General features: G+C 38.8%; 1 protein-coding gene across 10 annotated transcripts in view; it reads left to right on the forward strand.

Moving 5' to 3' along the window:
* The window catches only part of tnrc6c1 (trinucleotide repeat containing adaptor 6C1), a 601,775-nt gene that overhangs the window by 65,810 nt on the left and 517,529 nt on the right, over positions 1-18,436 (forward strand). For 9 of the 10 annotated variants that reach the window (XM_073026006.1, XM_073025993.1, XM_073025999.1 and 6 more), the window contains exons 2-3: positions 12,936-12,983; positions 14,831-14,908. The exons of the other annotated variant lie outside the window; for it this stretch is intronic. The gene's annotated coding sequence lies outside the window, so the exon portion shown is untranslated. The remainder of the gene's footprint in view (positions 1-12,935; positions 12,984-14,830; positions 14,909-18,436) is intronic. 10 annotated transcript variants of the gene reach the window in all.

Consider the following 18,436-nt stretch of genomic DNA (forward strand, 5'->3'; position numbering starts at 1 on the left):
TTACTTTATTGTCACAAACAATTGATACTAGAGCGTACAATCATCACAGTGATACTTGATTCTGCGCTTTGCGCTCCCTGAAGTACAAATCGAAGTAAATACAATGAAAATTTTAATTATAAATCATAATTAGAAAATAGAAAAAGGAAAGTAAGGTAGTGTAAGTCAGGTCCGGATATTTGGAAGGTAGGGCCCAGATCCGGGTCAGGATCCGTTCAGCAGTCTTATCACAGTTGGAAAGGAGCTGTTCCCAAATCTGGCCATACGAATTTTCAAGCTCCTGAACCTTCTCCCGGAGGGAAGAGGGACAAAAAGTGTGTTGGCTGGGTGGGTCGTGTCCTTGATTATCCTAGCAGCACTGCTCCAACAGCGTGCGGTGTAAAGTGAGTCCAAGGATGGAAGATTGGTTTGTGTGATGTGCTGGGCTATGTTCAAGATGTTCTGCAGCTTCTTCCGGTCTTTGACAGGACAACTTCCATACCAGGTTGTGATGCACCCTAGAAGAATGCTTTCTACTGTGCATCTATAAAAATTAGTGAGAGTTTTAGGGGACAGGCCAAATTTCTTCAGCTTTCTCAGGAAGTAAAGGCGCTATTTATTAAATAACTAAATAAACAAACAAATGAAAAAATATTGAGAACTTGAGAAAAAGAGTCCTTGAAAGTGAGTCCATAGGTTGTGGGAACATTTCAATGATGGGGCAAGTGGAGTTAAGTGAAGTTATCCCCTTTGATTCTAGAGCCTGATTGTTGAGGGGTAATAACTGTTCCTGAACCAGATGGTATGAGTCCTGAGGCTTCTGCACCTTCTTCCTGACAGCAGTAGCGAGTAGAGAGTATGACCTGGGTTATGGGGATCTTTGATAATAGATGCTGCTTTCCTGCGATAACCCTCCATGTAGATGTGCTCAGTGATGGAAAAGGCTTTATCTATGATGGTCTGAGCCATATCACTACTTTTGCTGGATTTTCCATTCAAGGAAATTGGTGTTTCCATATCTGGCTGTGATGGAGCCAGTCAATATACTCTCCACTACACATTCATAGAAGTTTGTCAAAGTTTTGATCTCATATCCAATCTCTACAAACTCCTCAGGAAGTAGAAGTGCTGCCGTATTTTATTCATAATCAGCCAGGTTTTCAATCTCCTTGCTATATGCTGATTCATCATCACATTTGATTTGGCCTACGACAGTGATGTTATTAGCAACCTTGAATACGGCGCTGGAACTGTGCTCAGCCACCAAGTCATAAATGTAAAGTGAGTAGAGCAGGGGTCAAAGCTCACGCTCTTGTTGTGCACCTGTGTTCATGAGATCATTGAGATGTAATTGCCAATCCAAACTGACTGGAGTCTGCTAGTGTAGCAAATTGAAGATCCAATTGCACAAGATGTATTGAGGCCAAGGTCTTGGAGCTTATTGATTAGTTTTGCTGGGACGATGGAATTGAATGCTGAGGTGTAGTTGATAAAGAGCATTTTGATGTATACATCTTTGCTATTCAGATGTTCCAGGGTTGAGTGAAGAGCCAATGAGATGACATCTGCTGTGAATCTGTTGCTCTGGTAGGCAGATTGGAGTGGATCCAAGTTGTCTCTCAAGCAGAAGTTGATATATTTCATCACCAACCTCTCAAAACACTCCATCACTGTGGAAGTAAGCGTTACTGAATGCTAGTCATTGAGGGAGGTTACTGCAGTATTCTTAAGCACCAGTATAAGTGAAGCCTGCTTGAAGCTGGTGAGTATCTCAGACTGCCAAAACAACTGCTTAACGATCTCAGTAAACACTCCAGCCAGTAGATCAGCCCAGGTTTTTAGTATGTGACCAGGTACCCCATCTAGGCCAGATACTTTTTTTGTGAGTTCACCCTCCTGAAGGCAGGTGAGTTGCAGTGAGAATGAAACAGCACAATAAATCATCTGACATTTTCAAGGATTTATGAAAAGTCACTTGTGTTCCACTTCACAATGTTGAGAATGTGGCATCCAGTATCTGTGAGATTCATTACCAACTAACAAATTATTGCAGAAAACTGATTCAACTCCACTGAAGTTGGTCTCAATAGGGTAAATGAGAAAGTTGGCTGTGAACATTATTAAGAGCTAAAGTGGGAAGAATTTTCTCCACATTGGTATGTGTGTCAAGTGAGATGGGAGAACACGATGACAAAAAGTGCAATCACAGTTAATCTCTGCAGAGAAATAATTAGATATCGGGGGGGGGGGGGGTGAGGAATTGCCAGAGAGCTTTCATTAACTGAGTTGTTCTCTAAATTTGTAAATTATATAAAAATGATTTTCAATTATATTGCACCCCGGGCCATTACAGGTTGCACAGCAGCCAAGTTGTCCACAGTAAGGACTAGAGTAACAAAGCCACAATGATCAGATAATGTGTATCAATGAGGGATAAATCATACTATTGCCAGGGATAACTCTACAGTTGTTCTTCAAAACAGAGCCACTGAAGCTAATACACTCACAAGGAAAACAGATCTCATTTAATGTCTTGAGCAACAGACACAAAATGCTGGAGGAACTCAGCAAGTCAGGCTGCATCTACAGAGGGGAAAAGTGACTGGTCCGAATGATAGGAACTCAGACAGTGCAGCACTCTGTCAGAACTGCAATTGTATGGATTTGAGGAAACCTCAAAAGTGGGGTGTGTCAGGAATGGACAGGAGGAGGAGTATAGGAAACTGATACAGGACTTTGTGATATGGTGCAACTCAAACTACCTGCGTCTCAATATCACCAAGACCAAGGAGATGGTGGTGGACTTTAGGAGATCTAGGCCTCATATGGAGCCAGTGATCATTAATGGAGAATGTGTGGAGCAGGTTAAGACGTACAAGTATCTGGGAGTACAGTTAGACGAGAAGCTAGACTGGACTGCCAACACAGATGCCTTGTGCAGGAAGGCACAGAGTCGACTGTACTTCCTTAGAAGGTTGGCGTCATTCAATGTCTGTAGTGAGATGCTGAAGATGTTCTATAGGTCAGTTGTGGAGAGCGCCCTCTTCTTTGTGGTGGCGTGTTGGGGAGGAAGCATTAAGAAGAGGGACGCCTCACGTCTTAATAAGCTGGTAAGGAAGGCGGGCTCTGTCGTGGGCAAAGTACTGGAGAGTTTAACATCGGTAGCTGAGCGAAGGGCGCTGAGTAGGCTACGGTCAATTATGGAAAACTCTGAACATCCTCTACATAGCACCATCCAGAGACAGAGAAGCAGTTTCAGCGACAGGTTACTATCGATACAATGCTCCTCAGACAGGATGAAGAGGTCAATACTCCCCAATGCCATTAGGCTTTACAATTCAACCGCCAGGACTTAAGAACTTTTTAAAAGCTATTATTAATGCTTTTTGAGATAGTGATTTAGATGCATATCATATTTTTTACTGAGTTAAGTATTGTATGTAATTAGTTTTGCTACAACAAGTGTATGGGACATTGGAAAAAAAGTTGAATTTCCCCATGGGGATGAATAAAGTATCTATCTATCTATCTATCTAACCTTGTGATACGGGTGTGAAATGAGTCTCACTTTGTGACATCTTATTACTCCTAATTTATAGCATCGTGGTTGAAAGAAGTGAACGAACAGTATGTTGTCACATATCCATGATTGCATTTTTTGAAGTACATGGAAGAATTTTTGGGAATTTCCTATCATGTTCCTGGGGTTCTGACTTTGTTTTGATCCCATGGTACAATGATATCCCCACCTGGAGAACACAGGGAAGAAAATCTATGCCCAGGCAAAGCATGGTATTGCTGAACTGTAATACTGGTACTCTAATACTGAACTGTATTAATGGGACTGTAATACTGAACAGTAATATGGGTACTGTAATACAGACCTGCAATATTGAACTGTAATACTGATACTGCACTGTTGTGGATCCTTAAGCATTCACATATTCTTATCTTACCAACAGCATACTAACAAGCATGGGAAAATAGGTGTAAACTAGATTGCTGATTTCTGCTTGGCCAAGACTTGCATTCAACTAGATGACACATGCAGCGGTATCTCTATCTTCAGGATTATCCTTCTGATGTCACCAAGAGTTGAACTGAAGGAAACATGTTGCAGTGTGTCTGCAGTTCAGTTCTATTGACTTCAGTGCTGTAAATTGTGTAGGCTGTTGACACTACTGGGTACTGCATTTTCTCTACCAACCAGGATAAAGTTTCTAGGCAACTTTGTCTTAACAGTAGTCTACCTACTTCTTGGATATTTACAGCATGGTATCTGTTTTCAGTGGCACTTCAACCATTAATGTCAATTTAGAATAAAAGCTATTTTTTTCACAATTCAGGGATGTTGTAAGTAACAGTCTCAACCTGCTGCCTGACTGCTTCCATGACTGCTGAAATAAATAGCCTTTGGTGCATAAAATCTTTGACATTATTCTGTTGGTTCACACCATTGCTGAGAAAAAAATGCGGTTGTGCAATAAGAATGGCATTTACCCAACTCACAACTGGCGGGTTCAAGACAAAAATTGCTGCTAGACCTTTACTGTCAGAGCACAGAATAATGGCTCTGTGAGCTGTAATCTGCTTTTAAAAACAGTGACATATTCTTCATAATGAAAGAGCAAGATAAACAAAATGAATGGGGAGGCACTTGTAATTGAGATTAACACTTTGAAATGTGGTTTCCTTAAGTATTACATGACTTTAAAACAAAGAGGCCTGTTTTTGGTTATTTGTTTACTGCCATCCTCTAAAGATACCGTGGAACAAACACTGCCATGCTGCTGGTTGTGTGAAAAAACACTGAGGAAGATAAATGCTTTGATTTGTTGCATTCTCAGATAAGTGCATAAAATAAAAAAAACTGACAACATCTTAATGTCATGGCAAAGTAGTGAAACCAAATATTTGAGTAATGGGGCTGAAAAAAAGCATTGGGAGCTTTAAGCAGCTGGTCCTTCTGATTGGTTCATAAGTTTCCGTGGTAACAACCAATGCCAAAAGAATAGTCAGTAAGACAGGAAAGCATACGTTCACACCAGCATATAATGAACCTGTATGATTACTCTGAATTCCCCGGTGTGTACATAGGTCAGCGAGAAAGTTGTTTGATTCTTATGCAACATGCCTCAAAGTATTAAGAGAATAGCAAATTGTCCTGACTTTGAAATTACCAGTATTTTGCTTGGAAATTTTCTCAAGCCAATTTTTCATCTGACTGTAAAAGCAGTTCGGATGATATTCTTAATTAAACATGAAGCAAAGACAAAGTGTCTGGAAATTCTACAAAAAAAAACTTAGAAGAGAGGTTTAAATAAAGCTCTTTCTTTTCCACAGAGGGCAGTCAGAATATTGAATACCTTCAACATTTTTGATGTATACGCACATTCTTTAAAAGAGAATTAAATAGTTGCTGGCAAACAAGGACAGGAGGAGATTGAACAGCAAGCAAATAGATCATATCCGTTGGCTCTTGTGAACAGGGACGTTAATATAGATTTAATATAGAACTAAATAGTTACTTTTCATGTTGTCAGCAGTTATAATATATTAAACACCATACACCTACTGTACTTGGTCTAGCTATGTAAGTATTTGCATTGTAAAATATTATGTTTGCAGATATACCTGAAACATAAAATGATATAATTGTTTCCTCCTGCCTGTGATGACGGTCTAGCCCCTTGAGTTTTGTATAGAGTCACACAGAAACAGGGCCAGCTCGCCCATGCCAAACTGAGCAAATACCATTTGGCTATATTTCACCCCTATCCCTCTAAACTTTTCTTCTCCATCAATCTATCTAAATGTTGTTTAAAATGGAATTGCAATGGGTTTATTGTTGTCATATATCCTGAGGTACAGTGGAAAGCATGGACGTACAGATCAAATCCTTGCACAGTATACTGAGATTGTACAAGGTAAAACATTAATGCAGAATAAAGTGCAACAGGTACAGAGAAAGCATGCAGCAGATAGAAGTGTAGGCACAAAATCATAACGAGGTAGATTACGACATCAAGAGTCTGTTTTATCTTATTAGGGAACTACTTGATGGTCTTGCAACAATGGGGTTGAAGCTGTCCTTGAGTCTTGTGGTACATTTTTTCAGGCTTTTGTATCTTCTGCACGATTGGAGAAGGGAGAAGAGAGAATACCCAGGGTAGGTGGGTCTTTCATTATGCAGGCTGCTTTGATGAGGTAGCAAATAGACAGAGTCCATGGAGGGTGGCTGGTTTCGGTGATGTGCTAAACTGCAGTTTCTTGTGGTCAGAGACAGAGCAGTTACTGTATCAAGCCATCGTGCATCCAGATAGGATGCTTTCTATGGTACATTGATAAAAATTGTTAAGAGCCAATGGAGACATGGCATATTTCTTTAGCTTCCTGAGGAAGCAGAGTCATTGGTGATGTTCCTTGTCTGATGCTTCTACATGATTGGACTAGGAGAGGTTATTGATAGTGTTCACTGAGCCCCTGAACCTCAACACATTGATGAAGATAAGAGCATGAGTACCACCTCTCACCTTGAAGTCAGCGACCAGCTGTTTTTTTTTGCGGACATTGAGGGCAAGGTTCTTGTCATGACACCATATCACTAAGCCCTCTATCTGTTTCATGTACTCCAATTCATCATTACTTAAAAATGACCCATTATAGTGGTATCATCTGCAAACTTGTAGGTGGAGTTATTGTTGTAATTTTACTCAGTCTCCTAGTTTCTTTATTTTTTTATTTTATTGAAATACATCACATTGTAGGCTCTTCTGCCCCTTTAAGCCATGCCGCGGAACAATCCTCCAATTTTATGCTAGCCTAATCACGGGACAGTTTACATTGGACAATTAACCTACCAACCGGTATGTCTTTGGACTGTGAGAGGAAACCAGAGCACCTGAAGGAAACCCACACAGTCACAGGGAAAATGTACAAAAACTCCTAATGTGCAATGGCTGGAAGTGACGCAGGGTCGCCTGTACTGCAAAGTGTTGTGCTGCCTTGCCACCCCACGGTATGTTCCTGAGAAACCAATAGAAGCTACAGTGCCTGCTTTTTCTGCTTTCTAAACTTTGTAATATGTTTTTCAAAGAAACATGAGAAATAGATAGAAGGCATTGCTTTAAATGAAGAACCAAATTGAAATCTGTGATGTCATTATTCTCCAGCCAATCTTTGCATTCAGCTTGGAATGGGATGAAAGTCCATTGTGTAGTAAGAGCACTTTTCACTGACTTTCATCTGGAAATTGAAAAAGATCCTGGAAAATGAATTAAACTAACCATTACCTTGATACCAACAATTAATAATGAATGGAACCAGCTTATGTCTCCATGTTCAATGTCTCTTTTACAATGCCTCCTTTTACTATGTCTGAGGTACCATGATATAACATCATCCCTGGGGAGGCACAAGAAGACCTGGGTAGCGCTTGTAAAATAATAGGCCTGTAGTTAACTATTGCTGACATAGTGCACACTTCCTCTATGTGAGATTCATATTCCAGTAGGTTTGGCAGCACTAAATGGAGGTCTTTAGGCTAAAACTTGCAATTGCCATTTCTGATTAAAGAACGTTCTGGTTGCTCTAGCTGTATTTGTGAACCTAGCTGCAAAGTACTCTGGAAATTCTGTTGAAGTCCCCCTTGTAGTGTCACACAGACCTTAACTTTTTATTGTAATTGAAGATGCTTGAAAGAAAATCAAGGATGCAATTGTACGTCAGGTGGTAAACTCAGTTTGATATTGCACCCTCTTCAGCCAGAGGTCCTGAGTTATATTATTGATTTTGCATTACATTAATTTTAACAAAACAGCATTTTATATACTTGCTGATACTTACTGAGATATGAGCAACGGCAATGTGGAAAACCATAAATAATTATTAAAAATCTATCAGAATGATGTTGGGTATTTAATATTTCAGTAATATTTGAGGAATATTGTAAATATATTATTCACGGTTCTTAAAAGACAAGCAAGAAATGGTTGAGTTTTTTAAAAAACCACAGCAAGATATTGTCTTCAGAACAGCACATGTTTCTTTGCAAGGGAAGATGTTCCACTCTAAAAAATAGACAGAAAATGGACAAGTTCACAGGTTCATAAGCACTAAGTACCTGGTGATAATAATCATGAAAAAAAGAGTAGAAACTGGCTCGTCATATTGGAAGAATAGATGGTTTTAATTGCATAACAGGTAACAGGAAGAAGCATGATGATCGCATTGAGCAGTATTTTGAAACAAGTTCAATAGCCAATGCAAAGCAAGCACCAGAGTGAATTTGGTGGAAAAGCTTACAGTTGTTTTGAAGTTTAATAGCACCAACCAAACCAGCCAAAATTAGCTTTGCTGATATCATGAAAAATATCAAATAGCAAGAACATTTAGAACCGAGACCATTGAAGGTAGCAGAATACTTTAGGTTCATTAAGTGGAATCAAAAGGAAGGAAAGTCCATTTCACCATATGTGGCTGAATTGAAGAAATTATACAACCACTGTAGTTCAGTGATGGGCTTCATGATGCTCTGGGATATCATTTAGTTTGTGGAATCTTACAAGAAAGCATTCAAAAATACCTCCTAACTGAAGCAGAACTTACATTGAAAAGAACAGTTGAAATAGCTGTATCAATTGAAACAACAGACAGAAATACAATTGTGTTGCAGTCTGGAATGAAAGTAGGCATGAACAAAATTGCAGTGTCTAAATAGAAACTGCTTGGCCAAAAATAGTGTGTTAACATTGTAGCAGTTGCTCATGTAACAAAATAGGACATATACAAAGAAAAATAAATGGACTTCGCAGGGAAGAGTAAATGATAAGATAAGAAGTTGAGTTACAGTTTCAAAAAAGAGCACTAATCTGCATGTTGTTGGTGAAAAATCTGATAATGATGAGAGTGACTGAGGACTGAACAGCCTTGAGATTTACCATGTGAACACTAACAAGGGACAAACAACATGGTTTACACCAGAAGGGAATGGCAAATTAATTGAAAAGGAATTGGACACTGGCTCAGCTGCTTCAGTCTTTTCACAAAATATGTTTGAGCAGCATTTCAAAGATACTGAACTAAAGCCTGCAGATATCTAGTTTAGAATTTATATTGAAAGAAAGATAACTCCTGTGGGAATGACTGTAACACTTACCCAACAGGCTGGTATATGTCTAGGGGAAAAGGAAATCCAGCCACTCACCAACCCCACCTCCCGTACACGCAGGTGCTGTGGGAATCAAGTTTATGCCGCGGCGCACACACACAATATCAAACTCACACGAAATACCGTTATGGAATATACTTTAAAGATTTTACTAGAACTAAATGAGTATTAACAATACAGTATATATGAAGGAAAAGAAAATAAAGTAAAAGGTGTCAACTTATTAGAGTTCAGTCAGTATAGTGCATATCATTGGAGCTCAACCATCGAACCATTCGACCCCTCGTCGCTTTCCTCCGACCTCCACATCCTTGCACCTGGGACCACCCTGGTGGTCGACCCAGCAGTGCAGCGCATGTCCACCTTCTTCGGCGTCTTCTTCCCGACTCCCGAAAAGACCGCGAAAAATCCCCCTCCCAGACCCACAAGACAAAATAACAATTCCCCATTGGTTATCAAATGAATACAATCCTGTTATCAGCAATTCTAAAGCTAAACAACTGCGAGAGAAAGCACTTATCATAACAAAGAAACATTCCTACTCTTAACAAAACAAAGAAGCCATTTTGATTAACATACGCAGTACATTGTACATTCATAACAGTGAAATATAACAACCAACAAGCCACATTGGGCTTTTATATGGTAAAAACAGAAGGGCCAGCATTGTGGAGGTTTGATTGGCCGTGACAGATATAACTTGATTGGAGATCCATCCATTATTTTCATGTCATATCATTGGCCTTAAAGCCAAATGAAAGTGAATTAAGAAAGGTTTTGGATGATATCACAGCAGTGTTCAAGGATGGCACTGGAAAACTCAAACATATCAAGGGTAAAATAGTGTTAAATTAAAATGCCATGCCCAAATTTTGCAAAGCTGTTTGTTATACTATCAGTAATAAAGTAGTCAGTGAGTGAGAATGCATAGAGGCTGAAGGAATTATTACCAAGTTTGAGTGGAGCCCTTGGGCAAGACCAGTGATCCCAGTAACCAAGAAGAGTGTACCCATCAGGATCTGTGGTGATTTTAAGGGCACCAATTACTAAAAGTAGATCAATACCCTCTGCCCAGGATAGAGGATATATGTACAAACCTTTCTGGAGAGAAACACTTTAGTAAAGTGGTCTTAGCTGAGGCCTACCTACTGATGGAGATGGAAGAGGAGTGTTTCTCACCATAAACACTTACAAAAGATAGCCTAGTATTTTCTAGAAAATGTTAATTATTAATCTCGATGAATGACTAGCTATAAGAATATCATATTTTATGCCTATTTCTATAATAGGCTTATTTTTGGAGTATATCTGCATCTGCACTCTGGAAGGAAACCAATCGTGGAATGGTAGATTATTCCATTTACTCTTGGAAAAGGAAATATCTAAAATATTTACAAATGAGGACATTCCTGTCGATGTATTCTCCCTTATGTAAACTAAATCTCCCTATTACGGCAGAGATGATGCAAAGGGAAACCAGAAAAGACCCCACACTGTCACTGGTCTACAAAGTCACTCAAAATGGATGGAATGTGCAACAGAAATCCCAATTCTCCCATTTTTACCAGCACCCAGATGAATTTGCCCATCCAAGCTGAGAGTTAAAGTATTGGTGGAGCTATATGCTGGTCATCAAGGAGTGGTGAAAATGAAAGTGTTGGTTTGTAGCTTTGTCCGCTGGACTGGGATAGACCAGCAGACCGTGCAGCTTTCTATGTAATGTACATGGTGCCAACATGCCCAGAAGATGCCAAGAGCAGTGCCCCTCCATCCCTGCACCGCCCTGGTGGAGGATTCATGTGGATTTTGCCTGACCGCTTATGGGCACAAAATTCTTGGCAGGAGTGGATGCAGCTACGAAGTGGCCGGAGTATTCCTGCCTGACTTTTACAACAGCAGCAAAACTAAATTCCGATGGCTCGGTTGGGCCAGTCAAAGGACCTACCCTTCTCTTCAAAGCAAACTGTATGCCTTTAAACTTAATACACAGCATAATTGGCACTTACATTTCATTGGTTATTTCATTTGCTTCAAAATATTGTTCCAATAGCTCAGTATACATGAACCAGTTACCCATTGTGTAATCAAACCCGTCAATCTTTCCAACGTAGCCAGCCATTTCTGATTTTAAATAACTATTATCACCCAGTATTCACTCTTTATTAACCTTGAATTCTTCCATTTTCTGAGTTTTCTTTGAAAAGAAATTCAATCATGTCTTCTCTTCCAAAGAACATGTGCAGCTCTATTTCGACATTACTGTCACAGCATGTTATTTTATTTCCGAAGTCTTGCCAATAGCCATAGTGGGCTTATTGTAAAAATACCTCATCGGCAATGTTATGTTTTGTAATTTCAAAACATTAAATTAATTCAAAGGAAGACATGGAGTCCAAAATACCGGTATAACTTCATCTTTACTTTAAGCAAGGCAGGCCCATATCATGTATTTTACCTGGAAATGCTAATGAATCATTTAAACAAACAAGAATGCTTTTATACTTTTGTCTTTTTTGAAAGCTATGTCTTTTGTGGCGTGGGTGGAGGGGTGGAGATGCATCTCCACCAAAAGAGGTATGAGTGGTCCTTCCCTCCAGTAGCATGTAGGTCACCCTTGGACAAAGTGCAGCACCTGCTTAGCCTTGATCAGGGTCATGTGAAGCAATGGTGGTGGATGGTTGTATGAGCAGCAGGTGCATAACGCATGTCCTGGTTACGTAACCACTGACACCGGGCAGACAACCACTGAAAAATATTGTTAATGGTTGGCATCACTCATCTTGTAAAGACACTGCCCAGAAAATGGCAATGGCAAACCACTTGTGTAGAAAAATTTGCCAAGACTAATCATGATCATGGATAAGACATGATCGCCCATGCCATACGACATGACACATGATAATGATGATGATGTCTTTTCATTGATAGCATTACTAGACAAAACTACCTAGTCAGATAGTCACTCAAAAGTCACAGTCTGTACTAAAGATGAAGAACTGTTACCTGGGCAAAGAATCAGAGAACTCCCAGCATCAATGGATCTGTAGTTCAGCAGACTTTGACATCTCAAGAAAGATAGAGTGCCCAAAATTACTTCCCTGAATGCTAAAATCATAATTTTCTGTATGATAATAGTTACATTTCGTAAAAAGCAATGATTTTATTTCAAATTGTATTCGGATCATTAACGTTAGTACATATGCAAATACATATTTAAATCTTCTTTAGTGACATTTTCCAGATATATACTATATTTCTACACTGCAGAAGATTTGAACAGCAATTACTGATTTTTCTTTGTGTAGGATTCTGTACCCTTCAGTGGACTTTCCTGGAACTATTCTTCATCTTAGTGTAAAGCCTACTTTTTGTTGTAGACATTCCCACTACTATCAGAAGATATCTTGTTCTTCCAATGATCCCTAATTAATTACTAATGGTAGCACAAATGAAGGAACTCAAAACTATTTTGCTAAGCAATTCTACCAAAATGTGTGGCATGGTCCCAATAACAGCAAAAAATCAGTAACCAGGTTCATCACTGCCAGAGAATTTGGTCTTTTATAATAGTAAATACTGTGAGCTATGTTAAATAGAAGTAGCTGGACAGTCATCAAGCTTTTATCATTGTTACAGAAATTTTCCAAAACTGCACAGGTATGGCTATTGGATTTTGTTTAAAGTTAAGAATGAAGAGCCAAAAGATAGCCAAGTATTTTCTAGAAAATGTTAATTATTAATATCGATGAACGACTAGCTATAAGAATATCATATTTTATTTTTACAGGACTACAGCAAGAAGGGGACATTTCCTAAAGAGTAATCTGATCTAAAGGTAAGAAAACCAGTTACTTTTTTTTCAATTCAGTTTCTATGTTTTCAGTATCAAAGAGAAAAAGAACAATGGACAAAGATATACCTGTGAACTGATCAACCAACATTCAATAATTTCTGATTATACTCAGCAGAGCAGATTGGAAAAATTATGTAGTTTACCAGTTTCAAAGATGTTTCATCAATTAAGTTTGAGCTTAGGAGGAGCCATATCAATAATTTAGGGAAGAGAAAGGTTTATTTTGAGATTTCTGGAAAAAGCCTGAGGTCTTCTTCCAAAGTTATTAACAAGTTAAATTAGTTTTAAGTAATTTATTATTATTGAGTTTTCTTTTTCCTATCAGTATCAAGGCTGATACATTCCAAATACAAGCATGGTTAGTTATTTTCCCAGATTGCGAAGATACTATCTGAACAGTTTGGAAATGGTTCGAAATCAAGTGATCCAGGTTTTGTTTATAAAATTAATTTGCAGCACTAATCACGCCTTTCCTTGTGATGAAGTCACACAAGTCAATTTGAAAATTTTAGAATTATGCAGAAACATGATTATATTAAAAATGTAATGTTAATGTTTTAATACATTGACAAACCAAACATTTTGAACAATCATTTCAATTTTAAGCTAACAGAGCAATCAATCAGAATACATAATGATAACCATAACCTTGAGGGTTTGCTTTTCTCTCCTTTCTACTTCATGAACTCTACTCTAACTGCATCTACTCTAACTGCCACTTATTCCTAGTCAATCCCACGTCTTTATTAAAACTTTATCACATTTTATCACAGCAATTTACTCAAAAAGGAAACTTGACTGGAAAGACTTTATCAAGTTCTGGGTAAGGTGAGTTCTTTCACAAGGTTACAGAAGGGTGAAATATTTTGGAGGGGAAAGAGTGGCTGGAGAGGGGTGATACTTTTCCAAGATGAAAAGTGTCAAGGGTCCTTTTTGAGATGAGAGGTAATGACAACAAATCTGGGATAAGAACATTAGTAACACCATCCAGCAAAGGGATCAGAGGAAGAAGTTAGAACTTTTGTACTTTAATGGGAATAGAATTAAGGAACCAGAATATAAGTCTCATAAGGAAGAGGGATGATGAAACCATAATGTATACAAATTTGGAGCTGGATAAATTACTCAAAATAATATTTCATTATCATAATATATTACAATCCATGTTTCTCTTTCTTCCAGTGCATACATTATCTGCTGAGCCATTGATGCCATACTTTATGATCATGTAACTTATTATGCATATTCTATCCGTCATTGGTTCAAGTAATTCTGTGAATGGACCTTGGTACATTTAGTCTTGAAACTAACATGTAACTGGTGACAATTATGCAAAGTCAGATTTTATGAAAGTCAAATTGTTTTATGCAAGTAAGTATGAATCTTGCTCACATCACTGCCCAGTTAAAACCAGAGTCTATTATAGACATGAAATGTGCCCCAGAGTAAGTATATAGAAATATAAAAAACTAGGAGAAAAAATTATTGTAACAGTAGTATAGAGAGTAAGATGCAAATCCAGCCAATAGTAACAGAAAAATCAAAAGGAAGCAACAACAATGCTAACAAGTCCTTATCTTTTTTTTAATTATCAGAAATTTGTGTTCCCTTGTCCTCTTAGTGAATTCATAGCAAATTCATTCATTTATGAAGATTTTGCCAATAGTATGTGGCATTAATTAAAATATAAATTGTGTGGTAAATGTATTGGCTTAATGGTGATTCATAATGTTGAATGCTTTGTCGATTAAAAATATGGTAAATTAAAGCTGTGGATGATGCACAGCTTTTAGCTTGATGAGTGAAAATATTTCTTCTCCTTTCCAAAGGTGGCTTTTTCGCTTCCAGGTTCTCCAAACAGTACTCAACAGACACCACCATCAACAGAAAGGAGATTGATACATTTGGTGAGATATTGTACTTGTACTATCTGAAGGTTTTCAGATTGCAGTGACATGGGACATTCTATATCCTTGTTCGCAGGATCAATCTGCTGTCATTCAATCCAAAGCAGATTGCCTTGAACACTACTAAATTAAAGAAAGTGACTTAAAAATATGAGCAATTATTTTCCAATTAGGTTGGGATGACGTGGTTAGTTCCTTGGCTAATTTTTAAGGGAAAACTTAAATTCATAACATTATATAGTGGCCTGAAGTTTCTACTTAGTCTCTGAAGTCTCCCACAAGTTCTGCAGTTAAGTGAAATTAGCAAAAACAATTGCTCCTGGGAAGGGTTGTTTTAAATTTAGCAGAAAATGTTGCAGGAATTTGAATTCCAGTCACTTCAATTTTTTTCTATAAACTCAACAACCTTGTTTGTTGGTTCTGCTGGATTCTGAGAAAAACAGCAGAGCTAAAAAGAAACTCCCATTACGTTAAACAGAGAATACTGTTCGTATATATATGTGATGATAAAGGCTGCTTTACACCTGACTATAACATGCAAATTATTTCCCCATTAGAATTCAACCTTTATTCTTCTCAATGTTTGCATTTATTTAAAGCAATCCAGTTAGGTTCCTTGCATGTATAGCTTTATGATTTCTCATAATGCATCAGTGGAACATAAGTATTAATTTTACAGCAAAATACTGGCACGCTTTCATAGGAGAAATGAAATGTGTTATTTTAAAGTTTGTTGGTATTGGATCCCGAAACAAAATTAGTTATAGCAATGGTCTTACACACTTCTCAGAAACAGAAATATACTAAGTTTACCTAAATTAATGGGATTCAATGCTTCCTTGGAAATTTCTATTTTGGTGATACTACCAGACAAATCGACATGAGGAATAGTGGTTCCCCTTCCTACCCCTAATTAAAAGATTGAACCATTTTGCTGAATATTCATTGGATCTGTATTTAGTGTCTCTCTTTTCCTGATATTTACTCTTCTGATCTGATACTTAACCTCTCCCACTGAATTTATCATAATGGGTTCTTTCTCCTGTCGAATGTACAAGCAGGAGAAGCCCAATCATCCCTGTCAACATCTACTAAAATCATCGCTGATCCACATAGCTGCCTTTGGGTCGTATCTTTAATACTTTCTGTTAACAGAGATCTATCAGTTTCTTTCTCCCATCTGTGTCCTTTCTAGTCCAGAGTTCCTTTAGCCACAATCTCCTCAGCACAGAAATAAACCTCACGCTCCACTGCACTCAGAACCCCTGACAGCTGGCCATTGTACCGTATAATTTGCACGTATGTTCCACAGGCCCCTCAACAGCTGAGGCAACTCTAGCCACTGAATGATTAAGAATGCGTGTTCAGCAAATAACCAAAATGGAAAATATAATGGTCTATATTTTGTTACAGCAGAGCATCTAATTAGTATTTTCATATTTAGTATCTTTTGCAGGTAGCAAATTGAAAGTTTGAGCTGAATATCTTGCATTGAAGTATTTCTGAAATCTTGGTAAATCAGGGAAACATCTGTGTGCCTCAACAATCAGCCCAAAATTATTAGGCGGCACGGCACATAGCAACAGCGGCCTTTCAGATCTGGTGCTACTTTAATTTAGTTTTTTAATTTAATTTTAAGGCACTATTAGGGTTTAGGGCAATGGATAACAGAGCGACTATTTACCGTCGCCAGATACTGCTACAATACAGAGGTCGCCCAAAAACAAACCTTCATGAAAATCTGCTGGTTAGATTGCGCAACCTCGGCTTGCTGAGGGAATCAGGCCCGCAGTCCTGGGAGTCGCCTGATGCTGGTGGAAGGAGGTGGGGATGTCACAAGCGGTGTGCGAGGAAGCAGAGGCGAGGTGAGCGGGCAGGAGTCCGTGCCAGGAAAAAAGCAAGCCCTAGCCGGCCGGCTCTCCGGTCCATTCTGCTCTCCAACGGACATTAAATTGGACTATGTCTGTGGCAACGAAATACTTGGCAGGAGTCCAGAAACGGATGGCATCCCGGATGCCTCCATTCAGCTGTTAATTTATGCGCTTATTTATCTACTTATTTTTCTACTCTTGCACTACTTACTTAATTTAGCTACTATATATACTGTAATTTTTCTATTGTTATGTATTGCAACATACTGCTGTCACGAAGGAAACAACTTTCATGACATTTGCCGGTAATAGTAAACCTGATTCTGATTCTGATTCCGAGATCAGATGGAAGGGCATGCGGTGCATTTAATGCTCACAAATGTGAGATGATACAATTTGTAAAGTCATATAGGATTTAGAGAAATGAAATGCACAGCAGAATATTGGCCCTTAACTCCGAAGTTCCTGTAAGTGGCAACACAGGTAGATAGGGTGGTGAAGAAAACACTCTGTGCTTCCTTCATAGTTTAGGGCAGAGGGCGGAAAGGTTAGCATGTAATGTTGGAACTTTACAAAACTCTGGCTGGCCACAATGGAGAAAAGATGTGGCTGCACCAGAGAGAGCACAGAGGAGATTAACCAAGATGTTGCTTAGATTGGTGGGTGTCAGCTATATGGAGACACTGGATAGGATGGGCTTGCTCTCCCTGAAGTAAAGAATGCTGAGAGTGTGAGCTGATAAATGTATATCAAATTATAAGAGACGAAGGTAAGGAAGATAGTCAGATTTTATTCCCCAGGACTAGTATCAAAACAAAAATGCACAGGTTTACAATGAGAAGGTGTTTTAAAGGGATTTGAGGAAAACATTTTTTCACAGATATAGCTCTCTCTTCTTCCCTCTCCCATCAGGCAGAAGATACAAAAGCCTGAAAGCACGTACCACCAGGCTCGAGTACAGGTTCCATGTTGCTGTTATCAGGCTCTTAAAGGACCTTTCTTATGATAAGATGGACTCCTGACTTTACAATCTACCTTGTTATGATCTTGCACTTTATTTTTTATGTGCGCTGTGCTTTTTCTGAACTTTTACACTTTACTCTGCATCGTCATTGTTTTATCTTGTTCTACTTCGATGCGCGTGTGCCGATTTAATCCGTATGAACAATATGCAAGACAGGATTTTCAAGGTACCTTGGTGCCTGTGATAATAATAAACCAATGCCAGTAGGCAGAACTTGTTGCCAAATACATCATCGTTCAATTGACAATCAGGCACCAGCTCAGACACTGAGACTGTGTTAGTTAGACGTGAGCTAAATGAAAGGGACATGGTGAGGCATCAGGTACAAGCAGCTTGCGCGCAGTGTCAGAGGAGAGGATAACCTGGGTTCCAGTTTGTTGCAGAGTAAAATCACACATGATTTCCACAGTAGGCAGTGACAGGGTAGCCTGCTGAAGATGGCTGATGGGTATCTGCACCCTAATACATGCTGGATTGGATAGCCTACCAGAAAGCTTGTACTGTTGGTCTTCTCTACACTGGCCTCTTTGGCAGCTCAAAGTGGTACTCACGGTAAGAGTCGTACTATTACAATGGTGAGGTTGTCCAGCATGCCACAGGCCACCATGAATCTTGATCCCCACACAGTGAAGT

Source organism: Hemitrygon akajei, chromosome 22 (genome assembly GCF_048418815.1).
Source record: "Hemitrygon akajei chromosome 22, sHemAka1.3, whole genome shotgun sequence".
NCBI lineage: Eukaryota > Metazoa > Chordata > Chondrichthyes > Myliobatiformes > Dasyatidae > Hemitrygon > Hemitrygon akajei.